Genomic DNA, 24,022 nt, shown 5'->3' with positions numbered 1-24,022 from the left:
ATTTTTATTATTATTATCAGTGATATCATTATTACTTACACCTTTAAGGGGTTAGGTCTAATCAGGATTTTTAAAAAATCCATTCTTTTTTGGCATTTTCTTCAAGTATGATATCGTGAAAATATTTTCTGCGCATTTCAATTTAATCCGATGAATAGTTTTCGAGATATCCTAAAATTTCCAAGGGGGCTCTCTGACTTGATAGCAGGTAACTGAAGGTAACTACTACTATATGTTAAACTTTGAACCTGTTTTTCTCGAAACTATGTTTTCATAGTCGGTGACCACTGTAACTCAAAAACCACTCGACGGATTTGAATGAAATTCATACACTTTCGAAAACTTCAATACTTATAAACAATAAAGTAACGCATTTTTACAATAAATATTTTGTTTTGAAATTTTTGTAGAATAAAATTGAAATGTTGTATAATAACTTAGAATTATTTGTTTTACAAAATATATTAAACTTCTGTAAAAAAATTATTTATAATACCTATTTCTTCACGCCGGTGACTAGATCTAACCCCTTAATACTGATCTCATTATTATCATTATTTTTCCCATTTCCATTTTCATATTATCGTACATACTTTCCTTAATGTTATAAATTGTATTAGATAATAATATTTTTGTATGTATATCGAGAGTGTACGTCAATTTTCTATATCTCTATCTGTATTCTATGTTGAATAGATAGTGTAGACGTAATCCTTAAAAAAAATTTATTCAAAAAATTTATTCTTTATTTTCAAAAAAGCCTGTCACGACCACCCTCCCTTCAGAGAAAAATTTGAAAAAGCAAAGTATATTTATGAGTTGATTACCAATTGAAAGGACCTTGATTATCTCTTTATGAAATCAAATTATACACGGAGTAGAGGAAAATGCGAAAGTTGCATGGGATGAAGGCAAACTATGGCCACGCCGCGATCTCGTAACAACGATGACAACAGGAAATGGCAAAGACACAAGGCTAATGCATAAGATTTGCAAGCAAAAGGCGCACGGTTGTTTCTCGGCGACGAGTTGACGAGTATTCATACCAAACGAAGCACATCCTTCTGCTTGGAGCTTCCCTTTCGAACAGAGTACACTTCCCCGTTTCCATCTTTTGTTGAATATCAACTGAATCTTTGTTTTACGCAAACTATTATTCCTGGCAAACCATTGTGCATTTACTTGACGTACAATATTTTTTATTTGGAACACTGTGTCAATTTTGCAGCCTTGTAAATTCGATATTTGTTAAGGAATCTTTCTAACACGAAAGAAAATGTTTTAACAAATGATACGATGAAGACAATAGAAAAATATACCTTATTACTAAATATTGAAACAATCATAGGAATGAAATTACTAAAATTATCTTAAAATTTAAGTATTTCACTTGTTTTTCTACTGAAATTTCTCTCTCGCGCTGCACTCCCTCCTCCATCCCCCGCATTCCTCTATAAAACTCTTAGAAAAATATTTATTTACCACCGTAGAGCTACAAGTCAAAAACGTTCCAACAAAATGCTCGAGGGCTCATGAATATTTCATTCATTATTTCCATCGATTATTCTCTATCCTATTTCAAGCAGAAAAATATCCATCACCAAAAGGCCAGACAATTATTTTTATTTTCCAAGCGATACGAAAACGAATTCGCGGGAGGAACAATTCTTTCCCCCGTTCCAGTTGCATCGTGAATAATATCCCACCTTAATTTCGTTCGCTCTTTCAGCGAGGAAAAGAAAATGTTGCGAAACACGGTTCAATGAATTCCGCTTTTCCAGCGTGCAGCACCGCCACGTCGACAAATGTCTCGCGTTTCGCTCGCGTCTTTCGTTGGAACTTAATTTCTACCCGTAGCCTGCAGCTGAACGCGAACCGTTAGGAGCACAAGAATTACGTGTCAAGTGCCCCGAAAGATTAAACGCGAATGGAAAATATTACGTCCGAGCGACTTCTTTCACTTAAACCCAGGACGTCGAGCACGCTTTCGCAATTTACTGTTCCACAGAAAAAGTGGACGGATGGTTTCTTGAATTGTTCACACGTTTGCGCGTTAAATAAACCGATTACTGAAATTTTCGCCTGGCATTACCATCCAAGCGTGACTCGTTTCGTCATGGAACGAAAAGATGACACCATTTTTAAGCACTTCCCTCGACGGTATTGTTGAACGGGGGAACCTCGACGAATATTATTGAGAAACTGTCGGCAGGATTTCTAATTTTTGCGTAAGGCTTTAAAGCAGTTATAAAGAATAAATAAAGTAAAAAGGCAGGACTCCAGTCAAGGCGTTCATTTCCTTGTTTCTAATTTTTGCGCAATACCTTAAAATAGATGTAAACATTGCATGAAATAAAAAGGCAAGACCATTCGTTTCTTTGAAATTAATTCCCAAAGAAGACTACATTTTGAAATTCTCAGCACTCGTAAAACTACACAAACATCTCGTTCGATAAATCAGTGCAAAGCATTAATCGTCCCGCGCGTTAAACACGCGTTCGAAGGGTTGGAAGGGAAAGAGGAGGTCAAATTTCGCTATCCGACGGCTCTCGGATCCGCGTAAAGTCTGATCAATGTTTCCGCGTGAAACGTCGAGCTATCGAAATAACTACGATATTGTTGCAAGCGATTTCATAAAGCCAGAACGGTAAATCACGAAGATTCGATTGATCCCTGTACTTCTGCACGCTCTTTCACGCGCCCTCCCACGCGTGCAAACGCGGCCCCGTTCGAAAGAACATAATTCAGGGGGATTATCGCGCGCGAAACGCGGCAAATATTGGCACCGTCGAGCATACCGGCTCGCCGAAAGCAAATTTCAAAGTGCAACCAGAAAATAAATAACGCTGCGGTGAATAATAAACATCCTATCCCTCCGTGTCGGCTGCCACCGGATTTTTTTCCATTTTCCCCTGATGCTACATTACGCCAGCGCGCATAAATTTGTCATCGTTCGCGATTCAACGGCTCTCGATATCCCCCATTTTGCGATCGTAAATTTGAAAAAGGAAACACCGTGCTCGAATTAAAATTTTGGCCCAATCGGCGCCGCGATACTTTTGATTCACGTGATTTTCCGTATTAGTTTTACGCGTGAATAATTATCAGGACGCGGCAGAAAATATCAGCCGTTTCGGTGGTGGAATTTATTAACGTGTGCTCAACTGAATATAATTTCAAGCCTGTGGACGATTCTCTGCCATTGTTCTGGAAGAAATTATGTTTGTGTACGAGTTACGCGATATATTTACGTTACGTGCGCATAAAGAGTTTCTCACTTCGTTTAAAAGTGATTGAAATGATTTGTATTTTCCGAGACTCCCTAATGAATCTTCCAAGTACGGGTAATCCGTAGCTGTACTAAGAAAATATAGTGAAAAGCTAATTTGCTGGCTCGTCCTACGTGGTTGCGCTTCTGTCAAACGGTGCAGTAGGAACGCATTACTCTTGAATCTCGCAGTCGCGGCACTATATACACACCGCATACAAGGGTGGACACTGGTTAAATTCAGTCTCGAGCCACGGTAAACAGTTACAAACACTTGTAAAATAATTAACCTGAAAGATATAGCGGGAAGTTTTCACTCGAGAAAGTCATCTAATTTTATAACATTCTCCATAAAAATGTGAAAAAAATACATATTTCAGTTATTATACCTACATTCGTCGTTACACTTTTTACACTTCCCTGCTCCATAGATACACAAAATCCAGAGCCTACTTATTATAAAAAATGAGCTCCTCCGCTCTATAAATGAGACGTTCACTGCACAAATTGATTAACTCTACCAGCACCCCATGAAAATTGTAACATTACTGACGATTATTTTTTTGTTTCTTCTTTTTTATTAATTTTATATACCGTTAGATGAAAGCTGCGGCTCGCTACGTCTGTATTTATACATTTTACAATATTTATTAGAATTTATATTATAAAGGGAATTTTAAATGAATTTTTTTAAGGGAATTTTTTGTTTTATGGAGTTAACCGATTTGTGCAATGAACGGCTCAAATAGTACTCCAAAATCCTCCACCAAAAGAACACAAAAATTCAAGTTAAAGAACTCGTATATTTCTCACTATCTTCCATCGATTCTAGCCGATTTTGCATTATTTCACAAATAACTCTGCGTACGACCCTACTCGACGCACGTTTCTAGCGGTGATGAATGCATCGAAGAACAAAATCGTTCGACCCGCTGAAAGTAAGAAGCTTCCCCTAACGAGCGTGTAATTTAAACTCTCCGTAGCCGAGATGCTTGCGGTTGGACTCGTGTTTACATCGGCAGCAATACACTCTTTGACGATCGAGACGCTATTACCTCCTACGGTGAGTTTACAACACCGATGGCGTTCACCTACTCGCATTCTACCGTCGCTTTCGTTCGTCGTAGTTAATCACGGCGCAGTTATGATGAGCGTTAATTATCATTCGTAGATCATTAGGTATTTTCATCATCGGTCGTCCGAACATCATATTCAGGGAGGAGGGGTGGTGGAAGGGGAGGAACGATTCGATAGGATTCGATCAAAATGTGCAAGCTGTATATTGAATGATTATAGATTACTATACTAGACCTCACGCTTTACATAGTATTAAAAAATTAACCACTTGCCACAATGTAAATACCTATTGCTGCAATAATGGAGTACGTTACTTTGAATATTTTCTCACTTTTTATATTTTATAACACTATTTTTAACTCCGTCCCTATTGTAGACTTAAATATACGAATACGTAAACACGTTTCCTCGATAGCATATGACGTGTTTTTCCTGTTCTCTATTGTTTCATTGTCTCGACAACTTTACACTAATCGCGGTAAATGTACACTAATGACACGGAGTTCCGTTCAGCGATGGCGCATCAGCGGTCAGCTCTAGCGAAAGGGTTAACCACGTGTTCTGTGTTAGGTTATTCAACCCTGGTTACGCTTCTATTCATCGAAATTTAATAACGAAAGTAAAACAGCACAAAACACACGAATATCACATCACGTTACGCTGGAAAAATGAACTTTTCTTATTTCAACGATGGTTTTTCAACGGAATCAATTAACAGCGAATAAAATATATTATTCCGCGAGTTACGGCTGGTGTACCGGCACGGAGTGCGGAAAATTCAAACTTCCCGGCAAATTACACGAACCAGCGCAAAGTTTACTAATTACTCGGTTCCTTCGTTCCTGGTGTCGGGCTTAGAGGAAGCTACAAAGTATTAAATTACTTGATATCGTCAAACTCTCCCCACCCTCACATCCACGGGGCGCCGGTGGACGTTTTACACGAAAAATTACGTCGCACGCGAAACGGGAAGAGAAAACTCTTCAAAGCGACGGCCGACGGTGTAACGACATTCTCGACGCTCGATTTGCAATTAGCGAGACGTAGGAACGCTTTTCCTTTCCGCAAAAACCCCTTCCGGGAAAAATCTTGCGATTCCGACGGTTTCGTTAATTCGACCGCGCGAATAACTCGAGAACGAAAGTTGTTAAACTCGCAGGGATTTTTGTGCGACTATTTAACCACTGACAATTTATTCCCGCGTTTTCGATCTTGTCGGTCGCTTGAATAATAAATTAATGTTGTGAGCTGCACGACATTTTCAGGAGCACCTTGATACTTTCACTAAGAACAAACGACCCTCGGATCAGATCTTTCGCCGAAATTATGTCTCGTTTAAATGCACACACGACAGCTTGAAGAAGATACACTGGCGAGACGCACGCACGATACCTTCGAGAAAATACACTGGCAAAACGTAACAGCTTAATTGGAGGTGTTAATTTGTGACGCCTTTTAATCCATGAGGTATCGCATCGTCTTTCTACGTTGACAGTAACAAGATTGCAACGTTCAACCAAGTGTGGACGCGTTTCAACCCTTTAACAGTTTAGGGCTTTTGGAAGATACTTGAGAAGATACACGGGGTGACAAGGGCCCTGAATACTCTTCGATACTGAATTTTATACCATAATAGTACTTATTAACAGCTATACAGTTATTCCTATAAGTATTCGTACCCTCTATGTCTATTAAAGAAATTTGTAGAAATTGAATGATAGGCTCGATGATTCCAGATGACTGTTTCATTATAAATATATACATGAATAAACTTTGCACATTTATATGCATCTAATGAAAAATTTATTCGGAAACGTTAAACATATAATTAAATTTAGGCAAATTTCTTCAATAAATATTGAATGTACGAATACTGTTGAGACTGACTATATTTATTGAACTACATAGGTACCATGAGAGAGCAGTAGTAACTATTGATGTAGATACAGTCAGTACCATAACTATTCGTACCTTCTTTGTATAAATTAAATGACAGATATGACGTTTCCAAATCATTTTTTAACCGACTTCGAAAAGAAGGAAGTTACTCAATTCGACATGTATATTTTTTTTTCATTATAAATACATATATGTGTAAAGTTTATTCATATACATATTTATAATGAAACATTTATTTCGAAACACCAAAGCTGTCATTTAATTTAAACAAATGTCTTCAATAGACATAGAGGCGTTTCACTAAAGAACTAAATGAATGAATTCTGTAAATTGTTCAAAAATAAGTTTCAATTTTGTATAAAATCGAATTGTTAGGCTCATATTTTTGACAAGTATTAGTCTCGCAGGCAACGTATTAAATAAATGTACCATAAAACACAAGTTACCATAGAAATTAAACTTACAATTTCACAGTAGAAAACTACGTTTCAAAGAACATTAGAAACAATCACAACCTACCAACTTTCCTACACGATCGAGCACCAGTGAACCCTGCAGGAAAAATCACACTCGCCAAACCCGCTCGTCAACAAGTAGAAACTTCAAATATAACTTTCAACACTATAGTTGACCACCAATTAATTATAACAAACTAGTGCAACGTTGACGTTCAACAACTCTCTCAAATACTGTAGCATCGAAGCGTAACGTCGAATTTTTCTAATACCTCGACTCGTGAGCTGTCGTAGGATACAAAACGGTTAATTCTCCTCTTGGTCGTCGCTGTTCGACAGGAGGATCGACGAGAAAGGCGCAAGGAATTAGTAAACGATCCGAATCGGTGAATTTTCCGCGAGATCCTCCGTACCAGGTTGTCTCTTCGCCCTCGAGCGCTTCAAGTACGACAAAGGGCTTTTCCGTGAAATCTCCGAAGTACGCAGAAGGCTTTCTTTGTCCAGCACTCGAGCAACGAGAAGGGACATCTGTTATTTTCCGAGATTGTATCACTTTCAATGAGCGCGATGTTTCCCTTTCCCACACCCCCCCTGCCTGTGTAAAAATAATAAAGGCGAACAGGTGTTCGCGCACGTCGTCCGTCGTTCGCGCATCGCCATCCCTAATTCGTGCGACGGTGTGTATAAATTATTCATAAAGGTGGAATTTGTTTCGTTCGTTCCGGAAATATATACGCCCGAAAATGTTGAAAGTATAATGAGATGAAAATATCGCCAACGGAACCCCAATCAGCGTTGAACAGGGGAGACGGGGACGGTGAAATTTTCGTCCCCATTCTGACTTCCTGAAATCGATCGTAGTTTTCTTGGGAGGAGAAACCCGCGGTGAAGGGAAATCTTGGTTGGGAGTCACGCTTTTGATGTGGTGACCAGCTTTCGAATTTAACGCGTTGACCGCCAAATCACCCGCGTATGGGTGACAGGGATGAAGAATTAAATAAATTAATCCTGGAGATAAGGTGGTCACTAATCTGGATAGGATTGGTAAATTCTAAGTGTATAGAAAACAAATTTAGACTCGTACGAATTTTCAGGATTATTAGTCTGACAGTCAACGTCTTAATCCACTTATGACGGAGGATTTAACCCCTTAGTTGCCACTAAATTTAACCCATTTGTGGCTGAGAAATTAGTCTCTCTATAAACACTCTTATGTAAAAAGTAACTCTTTTCACAGTAAAGAAGTGTACGTATACTCATATATAACGAAGCTACAGGATTACACCATTCCATTGGGTAGTCTGAAAAGTCCACGTCGATTTTTGGTCGGTGGCACAGGTCTCAATATACTGGAATAGTTGAAAACAAGTAACGTGTATACATCCATTAAAAGGTGGAAAGGTCGTGGAACAAAATGGTACCCATGTAATGCAATAAATATATATAAAAATTCAAATGTGCCTTTGAATTTTTCTTACAAATTGGCACGAACTTTCTGGACAACCCAATATTTCACCATAAAATAAAAACATTATGATATACAATCTATAGATTCTATACTTATATTGAAAATTTCGAGGCCTATTTAAAAAAAAACCGTTATATTTAAGTTCTACGTTTCGGAGATGCCTAACATTCTGCTCCTCGTGATAACTATATGAAAGAACAGACAAAGCGGACGGCCCTTTCCAGTTTCGATGACGCTCGTTTCGTTTGTCTTGACTTCGACGAATAACCATAAATAACCACCGTCTCCAGCGAGGGTGCACGCGGTAATTGGGATGCTCGGTGGATCTCGTCGGTAAATAACAAAGCGCACCGTCGGTGTTATTTAATCACGACCCCTCCGCGATATAAATCCGATGCAATTCACTTTCAATTGACAAGCGTTTTTTTCCGCGATCACAATGAGCCATCGCGGTGTTAACAGCGCTATTGTGGCACGCGCAATTTGTGGCTAAGCGTCACGCTGCCCGTGCTTTCAAGTTATTACGTCTATCTCGGTTTATTACAGTTTTCCAGCGGCCGCCGTCGGGCGAATTTGCACGCGCGGGGGGGGGGGGGGCAAAAAAAATTTATTCGATTCGAAAAACGCAATGAAGCGTTTTACGGACTACGGGCGAGCCGGGAATATTTGTACCGGTGAATGCAATACGCTGGAAATTATTTTAATCGAGAAATTTATCGTACGACTGCGTAGTTGTTTCCTTTTCGTCGATCCGCGGTTCGAATTGTTCGAATTTTCCTGATTTTGAATAATGGATGTTGTAATCTATGCTCTAAAGGGATACTGCTCCAAGCCGAAAAATAAGAGGTATATACTTATCGTTGCTGGAAAGTGATACTGAGATATGTTAATATTGAAGCAGTATTTTGGACCAGGAAGATGACAAAATGGGGCGGTTTTATAGCAGACGACAGGAAATTATCGCGCATCTAAAAACGACTTCATGCAATACATAAATTCTACTTTAATTTAATGAACTTCAGAAAGAAATTAATTTTTCTCAAAACTTTAAATTAAAAATTCTGATACTTCGCTCCATACAATAATAATTCGTAACCATCGCACCCTCAGATCTTCTTAAATATTAAGAACGAAAGTCACTGTTAACTACTCCATTATCCCACTACACGACACAAATGATTAAACCCTCGTGTTTATCATTAAATTATACCGCGAACTTGCGCGATCCGTCGGCGTAAAATTCGAAGTAGGTTCCTGAACCGTATAAAATAATGAGTTACCCGCAATTATTTAAAGTAACGAAAAATCTCGTGCGATTCGATTCAGTCTCGGTTAAAAGCGACGGTATGAAAATGTAAAACGTCGGGAAGGGCGCTATTACCGCCGGAAGTGGATGTGCTACTAGCTCAAGATAGACTCTTCGCTGTCGTTCACATTCAGTACACACTTTTATTGCGATATGCAACCTAAATGAGACAAATAATTAAAAATTACACGTTTTGTGCATTACCTTTGCAAAATTTAATATCTGAATTCCTGTAGACATTGTTAGCATTTTTCATTAAAAGGAATATATTAAGAAGCGCGCGAAAGAGATGCTGTGCGAGCTATGAGTTCATTAGTTCATGAGTTCATGATAGTTATTTATATTTGAGTGGCTTCGTAATATCACATTTTTAGAAGAAAAATGGCACAAGAAACATATTTTTAATTATTGAATTGTACATTCATTATGTAATTAATGCGTTGTATTGTCAACTGGAAAAGTGTTGCCAATATTGTTCAGAAATATTCCGTTGAATAGAAAATTCTTGATTAGGCAAGAAATTTAAATTAAAAAATTTTGCGATATTCAGTTATCGTGAATCGTCGAAACGACGGCTAATGTAACTTTTATTTCAGATTTTCAAAATAGTACAAGGTATTAAACTATCTGTAATATTTTTTATCTTTACTTCTGAAGAATTTTGACATGTTTGTAATTAATTATATTACTTTTTTTGCAAGGATACGATTCGATCTATCTTGGTCATTAACGTTCCTTCTAGTGAGGACTACACCAGGTAACGAAAACGTTACAATAAGTGTACAAAGTAATTCTCTCAAAGCCTCCATTCACCTGCCTGCTCGATTCCCAAGCTATGTATAGCGAACGATTAAGACTTTAGCTACTGGATACCTATTCACAGGCTTCTTAATCTTAGCGCCTACCTACTAGAGCCTGTTGACCGTGATTTTGGATGTCAACTTTACAATACGCGGTTTAAGGAAGCAAATAATGCTCTTAACGCGAAGTAATATAGACAACCCTTCTAAATAAAGAAAAACAGTTATTTCTTCTTGGGACCTTAGTGCAATTTCAACCAAGGAACCAAAAATTCTACTCTCGAATTCGAGACATTTACAATTTTATGATCAGTACAAGACTGGAAATTTGATACATGTTCGACATATCTATTCCGAGAATAAGATGAGTGATCCTTCCGCAGGAGTCGTTTCTGTCGCGTCCTCAACGCATAATGAGATACAAGGTCGAGAAGATCGCGGTCCCGGGACCGCCGATTGATAAAAATAAACGTACCGTGTCGAGAATGGCCGTGGTCAGGCCGGATCCAGTCACCAGCTAAAAGCACAATCCGCAGCTACGTGTCTCCTGGTCGCGACGTTCACAGCACTTTGTCGACCGTGGCTCGACGAAATAACGGCTTGCTTTATCGAGCCCCTCGATCCGTCTATCAAAAGACGAACTCAATCGAAGCCTCGGCGAACGCTCTCACTGATCACTGAGAATGCACAGTTTAACGGAAGCGTGCTCGTCACGGAATCCACACTGGCAGCGTCGACGGATCGATCTACGGGGAACCCAGGCCCCCGTACGAATCGGCACGAGTAACGACGACAATCTCACGCTGCGTTCGACGGAACGTGAAACGGAACGACGTCGTCGCGGTACCAGTCGTTCGCAGTCCGTTACCATCGATGGTTTTGGTACCGTTTACGTTATCCCGGGGGTGTCAAACGTCAGCGCGTCGATTCGCTGCTTATCGGTCGTCGTCGCGGCGTGCTGACCAAAAGGAAGCAAGACGAAGGACGATTTAACCGGGTGAGCGTCGGTGAAGAGGAAAGAAACACGTGCAACTCGAAAAACAGGGGTGCAGTGACGCGTCACTGCTGCGGTGCGCGGCGCCCGATTGACCACCAGAGTCTGCCTTCCTTCATGCGAAGATCCCTGCCGCACGATTTCGTCACCCCCACCCCTTGTTCTGTCGTTCCTCGAGCGGTCTCCCTCTATCGGGCTAAGTTTCTCTCTCTCGTCCTTCGACCGGTCTCGCTCTGTCGTTCGGTTTCTCCGTTCGGTTAGGTTCCCTCGCCTCCAGGCAAAGTCGTCGGACGATGCTGTAGCTTGAGAGCAACGCTAGCGTCCCGTTCCCTGCCAAGCGTTCATTGGGAGGAGCCTAACCGCACGCTGGCGTGGTCAACTCCCCTTTTCCGTTCGCCGAACGCTTCGTCGTGGAGGGGGGAAACATCGAGCGAGAACAGCAGTGTGGAACGTTGCTAGCGAGGTGGGGGAAGCGACCGAACGATCAGAACAGCGTGGAACGTCAAGAGAAGGGAAGGAGGGGCGATTGAGCTACCAGAACAGCGTGGAACGTCTGCGAGTGGGGGGAGAAGGTTCCAGCTCTGCCACAGCAGCGTGGAACATTGGGGAGAGGTGGGAAGAGCAATAGAGCGACCGCAGCAACGTGGAACGTCGAGCGTTCGCGCGCCTTGGCGAGCGTTCTGGCGAGGATGACGCTGAAATCTGGGCGTTCCTCGCGGAAGGCGGCGCCTATCGACGGTTGGACGGCGCCAAGAGACGCCATTGTTTCTCGCGGCGCGGCACGGGATCCGTGGTGCGCGACGCACGCCGACGCCCGGCGTTGCGACGCCACTCTCGCACGCAACGCCGTCGTGGCCGTCGTCATCCCGCCTGCCTCTTTTCTCTTGCCTTCTCGTTCGGCTCGCCGCTCGAATTTCTGCGCCAAGAGGTAAGTCGGCGATATGCGCGGGCGCGTGAGCGTGTGTTGTATATATGTGTGAGATTGTGCATGGTGTATATGTGAGAGTGCGTGAGGGTGTGCTGTACGGGAAGAATCTCTCGCGCGAACGTGTGTCACGCTTCGCCTTTTTTTCCGCGTCTCTCTTCCGTCGACTCTTGTCCTCCTCCCACTACTCCATTTCTATTGTTTTGTATACATATTTTCTCCACCACAACCGCTTCCAACCATATAATGACACAGTATGTAAATAAGAATATGAAAACCATGGGGAAAATATGTTGAAAGTTGTCTGTTTGGGGCATAATATGCGGGAAATTTCGGGGTTCATTTTTTCCTGACCGATGGCAACTAATCCGTATGAGTGATGGTTACGTGGATGAACGTGTAAAGAGAATACTCAGCAGTTTTATACCTTTGCCATAATTTTCAAAAAATTGAACACGCTTGCATACGATTATGAAGTTCTTGCTATGATGTACAATTGAAACACAAATTTCTGGGGGTAGTTAACCCTCTCAGACCTTAATTATTTCTTTTCTCGTACTAATGGAATTTAATTTTTAGGGTTAACTTAGGTTAAAATTAGTATGGAAAAAATTTAAAAAAATTCTAACAGTGTAGTTTTCGAGGAAAACTGCTTTTTCTTCATGTGCACAAATAAGTACATTCGTCCTAAACGATAGTGTCAGTAATTGTGTCCTCAATTGTGGACGCTAGGTCTGAAAGGGTTAATTTACCATAAATGCATTCCCAACGATGGAAAGTTGAAGATGAATACTAACTTATGCAATTTACTATTAACAAGTAAGCATGCAACCGTGAAACTATTCGCAAGCTTTTCATTTTCACCGCCAGCTTACCAGAGCCTATTAACCATGTGATTATACATTCTGTGCAGATATAAGTACGTTCGTACGCGACTGCATGCGTGTGTGGGCTAGAGGATAATCTTGCGCGAACGTGTGTCGCGCTTTGCCCTTTTTTCAGCGCCTACATTCCGCCAACCCTCACCCCCAACTCCTATTACCCTGTTCCCATTGTTTTGTACACATTTTTTTCATCCCCCGTTTCGTAGTGCACGAGCACACATGGATCAGGATTTTAGCGTAAGAGCATGACGAGTGAGTCTCGTGAAACAGCTTCGCGATTAGAAAGAAATTAAGACAGTGCTGTTCAACCCTTTTCATTCCTAATGCACACGAGCTGAAGAGGTGCTTCGTTGTTTGTGGAACACTGTTTGCACAATAGTTTTGATCAACGCATGCTGTCCCTGCTTCACGGATCCACAGGACTCCAAAATCTTCAAGGTTGATTCAGGTCCTGAATCAGGATGATTGTTCGGCCAGTAAAGGGACGAAAGAAGAGGCTAATAACGACAATAATAATAATAATAACTCGTCTTTGTTGAACGCAGGTACCAGGAATTTATTATACTAGGAAGTTGAAAATTGGCTGAAAGACGAAAAAAAATTCATGTATAAAACTAAAAATAAATACACATTCTATACAAAGAGGTGTATGTACATAGCTACTATGCAGTTATTAACCTAACCTTGAATAGCACTTCGGCAGATTTTATCGTGGATATTTGGCATCGTTAATGCTCGGATCGAGCCATTCACAGGGTCCTCCGCTTAATTGGCAATTGTGCATCGGAATATGGCTCCTGTTAATAGCGCAGGAATTTACGGGAAGATTTCTAAGCTGCGAAATCTGCAAATATTTCAGTAACGGAAAATAAGTCATCGTTCTGTCTGTACGAGTCATCCTGCCACTCCAGGTCCTTTTGTCTGAGAAACAGGTGGCCCCCGATTACGTTTCAATTATCCGCGCGTTTAATTCGCGTTCGAAGCGACAGTCTAATTCGAAAGCGTTCGCGCGAAAAGAAAGAGAAGAAAAAGAAAAAAGGGGGAGAAAAAGGATCGTTATTAACGACAACTATGGAACACCGATGCGATTATAATGATTCGAGGCGAACCCGCGCGCGAGTTCCCTGCGATTCTTCCGCCCGAAAAAAGCAACTCCGTTTCGTTAATTATTTTTGCCGGCAATGGCGATGGTCGCGGACCATTTTTCCCGTCAATCGTCACTTTTCGCTTCCGCATTATTCGTCGAGAACGAGTCGGCTCGCCGAGCACTCGATTTAATATTAATTACCGTGTGCAACGAGCACCGTTTTTTCCCTCTTTGCCAGTTAATCATATCGAATATTCATAATTGTTTGCCGCGCGCGTTTCCAGCGACGATGTTTCGCGTACGTCGAACGGCGAGGGAAATTAAAGCGCGCTAATAAACTTATAAATGTAAAGAGTTGAATACGCGCGAGACAAATTGTTCCGCGAGCTTGTTTACCTTCGCCAGCCTCTTTTTTATCGATGGATTACTCTGGGTAAATTGTTGCGTTATCCCTTTGAGTGAATTCGAGGGCGCTCGAAACGCAATTGTTTTGAGAAGGTGGGGAAAATGGAGTGAATATCAAAGACGCACTATGTATTTTATATTAATAATTACATACTGCCTTCTCATTCCTTTCCTGAAGCACTTCATTTATGCTATTGATTCTATCGCCACAACAAAATATTTTGGATACTCGAAAACCATGTAAACGTATGATAATTTCCCGAAATGTATCGTTTGTACCCTTTTCCCGTGGAATAAATTTCAATTCTCTGAACTACCATTTTTTTTTCTTTTTTTCCTTAAACGCCTCGAAGTTAGTTTAAAAGCCGACAAATTGCACTCCTCCGTTTTCACCACACGTGAGCGGTCACACGACACTCGAACTTTACGAGAGAAGAACACACCGAAGACTCACCGTCAAGGACGGGCCGATCTCACTACCGACACTAAATACGTGTACTCGACCGAGTGTGCAATTAATCACCGATCCGTGGGTAATTGGTGGCGGGGCACGGGAATCGATGAGCCCCGGAGCATCCACGTGCGCACGGCCCATTCAACGAAAGTTCCGTCACACCCTTCTATGTCCTTCGAGACATCCGGTAGAAAATTTCTCGCTGATGAGGAGAAAAACGATCAGGAACAATTGCCTCGCAATATTTTCCAAGTGTGTACTAATAGTACTGGGGAAACTGAAGAATTATCGCAGAGAAGATCAAGGCTAGGAAGGAGTCTTGATGATAATTGTACGAAACTATTGGAAATGATGATAATAAAACGAAATTGCAAGGAAACGAAGTCAGCTGATAAGTGTAAAATAACTGAGACGAATAAAGTAGAATTTTAGTAAATTTGACCCTTCCCAAAAGTGATTGTTCAACCTTCAACGCCAGTAGCGATCGAAAAAAGACAGCTCTGTATTTCTATGGAAAGAAATAAAGACCTCTCCTTGCCTTGGACACGAGTTTACGCAAGCGAAAAAACCTTGGAGGATGTGGATATTTTTGTCATTAGAAAGGTCGCAAGAATACGTACTACCATAAATGTTAGATTACATTATTTCTAATTGCATAGAGAAAAAATTTAGACTCGTAGGAATCTTGATAATTATTACTCTGGCAGTCAACGTGTTAACCCACATATGGCTGAGGATTCAACCCCTTAGTTACCACTGAATTTGACCCATTTGCGGCTGAAAAATTAGTCTCTGTATGAACACTCTTATGTAAGAAGTAATTCTTTCCACAGTAAAGAAGTTTACGTACATTCATATACAACGACGCTTGAGGATTCAATTTCTTCATAAAATAAAAATGATATACGATCTATAGATTCTATGCTTATGTTGAAAATCCTCAAAACAAGTCTCTGTTTCTATGAGAAGAAATGAAGACCTCTCCAGCCTTGGACATGAATTTACGCAAGCGGAAAAACCTTGGAGGACGTGAAATTTTTTTGTCACTCCTGGACTGTGAAAGGAAACTTTCGAAGAGGATAGGACGCTACGGGAGGCGAGAGAGAAAGAACAAGAGAGAAAGGACGAAGGCAGATTCGGGCGATTATCAGATAACCAGATTAGGGTAGAACGGGTAGGTGAGTAGCGGATAGATATACCTGCGTAATTATGACCCGACGTTTGAGTGACACTTCTCATTTATTTCGACCGTTGATCCCATAACCGAGCACCCACTGTGCGCGTGGCTTCCTACCGAAACGCCTCACGAAAATCAATGACGGGCCTCACGAAACTTCCGTGTGCTCAGCTTGTCCAATTGCCTCGCTTCTGTATCGGCAAACACGCGGAGTGTCGAACGTATTCTTTATTTACTCGTATTTTACTTAACGACTGTATTCGTTGCGTACGGAAAATAGTAAACGAATAAATGTTAAATTACTTGATATGAAACACTTTTGATTGTGGACAGATAATTACACAGCAGCGAAAATGACTAATAATAATGTATATAGTTCATTAACATTTAGTTCCGCTAATTATTGATTCTGTAAGTAATCATTTGAGATGAACTATTAGATTCTCCAGAAAATTCATGCCTATTTTTAAGAAAAATTCAAAGGCAAATCGGTCCCATAAGTATTCCTACTCCTCTATGCTCTATGCTCTCTTCTATATCAATTTTTCATTATAAATATATACATGCGTAAAGTTTATTCATACACATATTCATAAAGAAACATTTATTTAGAAATATTAAGTTTACCGTTTAATTTAGACAAATGTGTTGAATAGAGATCGAGGGTACGAATAATTATGGGACTGACTGCATGTTATCTGTTTTCAACCATTTCAATATATTCAGACCTGTATCACCTACCAAAAATCAACATGGACTTTCCAGACAACCCAATATTATTTGACACAAAACATAAGTTTATCTAAATCATTTCTGAAGAGTTGTCTTTAAAACAATTTTAATCGTGGATAAGTAATTACACAGTAAAAATGAGTTTCACGTGGCCAGTTCGAGTGATAGCAACCACGTATACCTGGTCAGGCGATTTGTATTTAGTGGGATTAAATAAGTCCCGTGAAACGCGCAGCAGTCATATCGTTGTCAGAATTTCAGGGCGGCGGTTTCGCTACGCTTCTCGTGTGCCTTTCAGCTTATCCACCGCGTACAATTGGATTTATCAAGTTAAAGTCGAAACCGACGAGTGGCGGGCGCTCGTTGCAACGACGGTGACACGTACCGTTGGGGATACGTCGACTGATCTCTGCGAAACGTAAATGTCGAACATGGGGGGATATCGAACAGTTTCACTTCAAAAGTACCATGTATCGCGCCAGACTGGGCGAAAATCCGGGGAAGTATCGCAAATTGGCATTCGATGGACATTTTTCTTCTCTTTTTGATAGTTCAACTGATTCGACGCAATTCGGTACGTTGTTTAGAGTCTGTATAAAACGTGTAACAGTTATTTTGTTAGTTTAATGTGTCTTCGAATTAAATTTATTCCATACAAGCAACCAAAGAGAGTGCTATAAATTTAAATGCTATTTAAAAAAATGAGCCTCTCTAAGTAACCAAGTTACTAACATTCCAGGTTACGGTCCTCTTCGAAATTTCATCCAAACGATAATTCGTGTTCCCTCTCTTGGAAGAAGGAACCAGTTGCTGGTTAGCGAACCGTATTCAGTGCTAACGTAATTAAATGAAAACAAGCAACTAGCACTGTAACAAAACAAGGTTCGTTCCTACGGAATAGAATAATTATAATTATTCTCCCTTCCTCTCATGGGACATGTTCCTCTCAATGGGTAACACATCCTTGGAAAATTTTTACTTAAATAATATTTTATTCAACAAACCAACGATGTAAGAGCAATTTTAATTACAAAACACATAAAATCCTACTCTGCGACTGACAACGAGTTTCTCGCGAGGATTTTCACGTCGTTGGATACAGATTTTTGCACTTGAGCCTCGCGTCTCGATAATCAAGAGGTTTCATTAAACTGCGGCTGCATAATGCAGAATCGTGCGGTGAAAAATATTTTTCCGCGGTCCCCCCAGTCGCACGGTCCCGTTATCGCGAATAAAACGTCGCCGCTCCGCGTATCAGTGTTTCCAACTAGACGAATTTCATATTCAGCGGTATTATTTGAACGATTAACGCGAATGGAACTGGTGGCTGCTGTATTGTTCGCAACATTTTCAACCGAAGCATTTACAATTCTCTCTTTATTGCCTTTCGGCTTATCCGGATTGCGCCAGACCGTTTACGAGTTGTGTTTCATCCTAATAATAACCATTAAGTTAACGAACTGCAACTCTGGCTGTTTGAACACGCCCATGGTGGGGGGACAGGGTGGGGGGACACGGAGATTAACGTACCATTAATAAGATTATCCGCGTAAACAATAGATTGCCCATTTCCGGGTTTCGAGCATCCGATCCCCGGATATAATGCAGCCCAGTGCGAAACGCATTTATTGAAAAACGCGATTACAATGGAGGAGGATCGAAACTGGACAAAAAGCGTCCTCGTGTACACGAATACGTGATACATTGTCAGTGGGGTTGCCAACCTGCACCTACAATGCACTCTTTCGACGGAATTTGTGCTCTTATTAACCCTTTCAGACCTAAATTATTTGTTTTTCTCGTACTAATGTAATTTAATTTTTACGATTAACTTGGACTAAAATTAGTATAAAAAAGATAAAAAGAAAATCCTAATAGTATAGTTTTCGAGGAAAACTGGTCTTTCTTCGTGTGCACAAATAAGGACATTAGCCCTAAATTTTGTGTCCTTAATTGTGGTCGCGAGGTCTGAAATGGTTAATGTCAATACTCTTGCTTTTCACTTCACTTTCTTTCGCTTTCATAAAGAAAGAAATAAATGAATTGGATTACTTAACTTTTGTTTTTTCAAATTTGCAATTTAACTCGTTAGCATTCTACAATCCCAATACTTTCCTCATATCTTTCAAATAAATTGATTTCGAAGGAGTTATGGATCCTCCCACCCACAAGACGTTTCAAAGAATGGACCGAGGGTCCCCTCGATCTAGATATTTGCAGATAATAAAAAAACCTATCAAATTACCGAAAGGCGTGTTTCCAGAAGAGGGTCGATACGTGGACGCGTGCAAGGAACAACGACGTTTCGAAGATGAAGACCTCTTAGGTGAGCTTGCTCTTCTATGGAACAAAGCGGCGCCGAAACGGCAAGTGCATTTTGCGGCAAAACCAACCTCCCGACATCTCGGTGTAATCAGACACCGCGGCTAGGGGAGTGATGTAAATGTAATTGAAAACATCCGTCACGCTTCTGATCCGAGCCGCCTTCCCTCTCGGTTTTTCTCTTTCTTTCTTTCTCTTCGTCTCCCTCCTCTGTGCTGTAATTAAAAATCATTTCTCCGTGATCTCCGGTCGCCACCGTTGAGCATCTCGCGTTTACCTGTTCACCTGGGACCCTTTTCTTCAAATGGATAGAATTCTCGTGCTCTTTTCACGATTTTATGCTATCGTTTACGAAGCTGGGAACTCGTTACCGCGTATCCTTTCACCGAACGGTGTTACCAGGAACAGATGTTACGCGATGAAGAAGACGAAGAAAAGCGTTTCTCTGTCGCTTTTCTGTTACTCTTTCTGGCTCTTGTATAATTTTTCCATTCAGTTCTTTCATCGCTCTGGACAAATTAACGCGTTTGAAGCTGATGGCACACGTCTGGGGACTTTTAACGAGGTGCTGCTGAGAGTTGTCTTTTCTTGTGCAGTTTGTCCGACAGCTGTGTTCGGTAATGAAGGATTGTTAATTGAATAGGCGTGAGTTGGTTGGTTTTCGAGCAATTCAGACGTGATAAAATTCGCATCAAGTTGCGGTCTAAAAAAGCAGGTTTAAAACATTGTCCCTCATTACTTTAGATATTTGTTTCATCCCATCTCTATCTAACTGCTTTCCTTTCCAGTTATGATTACTTTGCTACTACTTGTTCAACGAAGCCATGAAATAAATGAATACAAAATAAAGGAAATTCACGTTTCCCAAGCTAGACTATTTAATATAATGCGTTTCCTGTTCGGACATTTTACGATGAGGTGGCGCAAGGTGCAAAAAGTTAAGCGAAATTAAATATGGAAAAGAATATAAGTAATATTGATTTATTTACCCAATCGTTGCGCAGTAAACTTAACAATCCTTTAACTATTTCGAGCAATCGAGGCACATACTTAACTCCCCCTCGAAAAAAATGGTTATTTTCTCCAACAAACGTGAATGAGGCACAATGGGGTACTATGCGCCATATCTGGTAAATCGTGGAAACTTTTCAGAAGAGCATGCAGACCGTGCACTCCCGAAGAAGAGTGCGATAATGCGTTTCCAAGTAGCCGAAAGTAGGTGTAAATACAAGCCGACGATATTTTTTCCCTCGAGCATCGTGGAACATTAGGTGAAAGGAACCGACGGAGGCGGTTCCCTTTATCGCGAATATTTTCAATGGAAAGTTTTTTTTCTCACAATCCCCCAGGGTTGGGTAGTACCCGTGTACTGGCGCACACGTGAACGATGGAAAAAAAAATAAAAGAAGAGAGAGAGAAGGAAAAGAGAGGAGAAATCTGAAAAGGTACGCAGAGTACCGCCTCTGATGAATGCCGCAACCAGTGGCCACCATGTTTTCCCTTCACTGGTCCGCCCTGCTCCGAAACATCCCCCTTGCGCGTCCCATCGCCCGATTCACTAACCCCTCGCCAAACCGCGATTGAACCCTTATACACGTCGGTATGCGCATCAGAGGAATACATTTTGCGAACCCGTGGCCGTGCACGGGATAAAAAACGCAATATCGATAATAATTACAACGGCGGCGTGTAGCGTTTGTCGAAACGAAACGAGTGTAACGTGTAATCGAACCATCCCCCTTTGCAAATAAAGTATCCGTTACCGGAGACCCGTGTTTTTAGATCCTTTGAGACGTACCTGTGGCGTCGAGGACACTTCTTTACTCGTTAATTGGCTTAATTATGTTTGATTCTCTTGGGCAGATTGTTTGGATTATCTTTGGAGCATTTTTGTTCCATTACATTCTTTGATTCTTCGCGTGAGAATTGAGCCGTTTACTGCACAAATCGGTTAACTCCACTTTTTGAAAAATCTTAAATTTAAGCGTCATAGCACTTGGTATAATGATAACTTTTTACATTTATAATAACTTTCCTGAATAATAAAGATTAACACCATTAAACGACAACATTTTTTTGGTCATTGAATAATATAAACAATTTATTTCAGAGGCCATTTCATCGCATATCTCAACTTTTTGTTTTATGGAGTTAATCGATTTGTGCAATGAACGGCTCAGTTAGTACAATAGTACAGTTTCCATTTACAAGGATGTCTTGCAAACTTGAATAAAATTAAACTACATCAAAAAGTTTAGATAAAGAAAACGACAGATCAATCGCGCCATATATAACATTGCTCCAAAAAAGAAACCTTGGAAAAAGTTCGTTTCCTCAAAGTTCGTCGCTTTCCGCGAAGGGGGTGTGCGCGCGCCGCGCCGTTTGAAGAAGAGCCAGAACCTAACCCAGAAGAAGGAGGAGACTCGAACAGCCATGGCAGAGAAAGAAAAAAGAAAGAAATGTCCGATAAACAAACTGGCGAGGATCGCGGCACTTTAATCTTTCTTTCGGAGGCATCTCGGCCGCCTTTTGCGGCGTTCGATGAAAAGAGCGATGTGGTGGGGTGCATTGACCCCTCCCCTCCCGTCTCAGCACCACGAATCCAGCTCTCCCCGCCCCGCGACTCATTATGGCAACATGCGGTAAGTATACTGGTGTTTAAGTCTCGCCCGTACCCTTCGTGCCAGGGGTGCCCGACGTTGGAGGGTAGCCATTAGTTATATGTATATTCGTGTACACCGCACTATAAAAAGTGGTAGTCCAGAGGCTGGAACGTGAAACACCGTCGCGCACGCCAACGTTCCCCGAAGGCCTAGAGGGACGAGGACAGGGATACAAGAGCATCCCTTATTCCGTGGCGGCTCGTTGTACGGCTCGGCGCATCCGAATGGTCTCACTCCCCTGATCCCGGGGATTCCAGGTGGTTTCTGACCCCCCGTCCGCCCTCTCGAAAATTAGGTAGCCCGAATCCGATGCACACAGCTGCGATCCGCAACAGCGTCGAATACCCTGAGGATGCCGCCCCGTCTGGATATCTGGCACGCTTTTTCCAGAACGCGGTGCGCGTTGTCTCGCCGACTAGGGAAAAGAAACGACTGCGTGGATCTTAAGGCGGCGCTCTAATCTAGAACTTTCAAAATACCGATTCATTTTTTTATTAACGAAATTACGAAAGTCTAAATAGAACGGTGTCTGCAACGACATTATTTTCTCCAGTTCAATTGGATACTGCATTTCAAATTTCTGTCCAGTTTTTAATAAAATTTCTTCGTTGATAATGTGTAAAATGTGCAAAAGTGACATTCATTTTCAACAAGCAAGCAAGCGAGGATTGGGTTTTAATTTTAATCGTAAGTGTACGTATTTGGTATGAAAAGCTTTAAACGTAATTTGCAGGTAACCATATTTTTTGAAATGGATCCCATGATATCTCCAGTTCTAGTTGACCGAATTTTCAGCACGTGCACTTTTATCGTCCGAACCATGGTTTTCAAAATCTGATTATTCTAAATATTTTTTTCAAACTTTAAATACTGCCATTTTTTGAATGTTCAGTATTTCAAAATTATTCTGCTTCGAGCCATAGCGATACTAGTATTAATGAATCCTGGAATCGTGGCAACCATGAACATAATTTTTTCAAGAGTACCTGATCACTAGTACTACATTTAATTTTGATTATTTTTACCTCCAAAAAATTGTGAATGTTCTTGAAATGTGAATAAATATGTCTAGAAAACCCGTTATAAAAATTCCTTATAGATTAATAAATAAAAATCGGCAAAACGCACTAAAAATTGACGCTCTACCCCCTACGATACTCCCTTAATTTATAAATACACTTCTTATTTTATGTGAAATTAAATAATCTCATGTGGAAGTTCATGTAGATTTATTTGTCGAAAGTTGGGTAATTCGCAATTGGCTATATCATCTATAACACTTCGCTAAATAATCTTCAAGATTGATCGTGTACATTTCTACCCTGAGATGACTATATATTCACGACTTATACTAACAAAAAATAAATTAGATCTTCAACAATGCCCTCTACCACTGAATCGAAATACCCAACAGTTGACGCAACTATGGTGCTCGCGAGTCGAGGCTCGAGGATTCCCCGATGTACCTTGCGAGGTCCTCCATCAGAAGAGGCTAAGCGGGGCGCCCATTCTCGACGAATTTCAGCCATTGTCGCGTCCAGGCAGGGTATCGAACCAGGTACTGTCTCTGGGATCTGGCTCGGTGGCCAGGTAGCTAGAGGAGCTGTGCCAGAGATAATCCGTGGAGCGACGATGGTGGGACTTACTACCCCCCTCTCCAACGTTCGCAGCAACAGCCAACCCCCTGTAAGAGGCAACGATACCGTGGCTGCAAAGCCGCTACGAATAACGTGCTTACGCGCGATCATCCGACCGCGATCCTCAATGCCCATGACAGATCAAGCTGCGCGGCTCTGAATCGAACTTAAGCCAGCGCTAAAGAGCGAGAAGAGCCGGCGCGCTAAGTCCTCGCGGACGAGCAGAGCCGGCGCAGCCTCTCTTTTTCCACGGGCCGACAATGCGGTGTAGATTACTTTTCAGAATGGGCGGCGTGACGTAAACGCGACCGTTTCCCCACTGGCGAACAATCGCCGTGTTTGCCGACACAATTTCCACGGATTAAAATCGTGAGAGGAAGAAAGAGGACCGCGGTTGGGTTAAGATGATCCCCGCCGCGGCGTTTCCGCGTGGACGCGGCCCGTTTCGGCGGGAACCTAATATCTCCGT

At 41.4% G+C, this 24,022-nt stretch overlaps 1 protein-coding gene across 1 annotated transcript in view; it reads right to left on the bottom strand.

Annotated features, from left to right (window-relative positions):
* LOC128896211 (paired box protein Pax-6) overlaps window positions 1–11,465 on the bottom strand; it is a 59,391-nt gene extending 47,926 nt beyond the window's left edge. Inside the window, exon 1 of the mRNA XM_054159422.1 lies at window positions 10,749–11,465. The gene's annotated coding sequence lies outside the window, so the exon portion shown is untranslated. The remainder of the gene's footprint in view (window positions 1–10,748) is intronic.
* Window positions 11,466–24,022: the final 12,557 nt, after the last annotated feature.

This window comes from Hylaeus anthracinus, unplaced genomic scaffold (genome assembly GCF_026225885.1).
Source record: "Hylaeus anthracinus isolate JK02 unplaced genomic scaffold, UHH_iyHylAnth1.0_haploid 0, whole genome shotgun sequence".
Taxonomy (NCBI): Eukaryota; Metazoa; Arthropoda; class Insecta; order Hymenoptera; family Colletidae; genus Hylaeus; species Hylaeus anthracinus.
The sequence above is the reverse complement of the archived record's forward strand: the minus strand, read 5'-3'. Positions and strand labels throughout refer to the sequence as shown.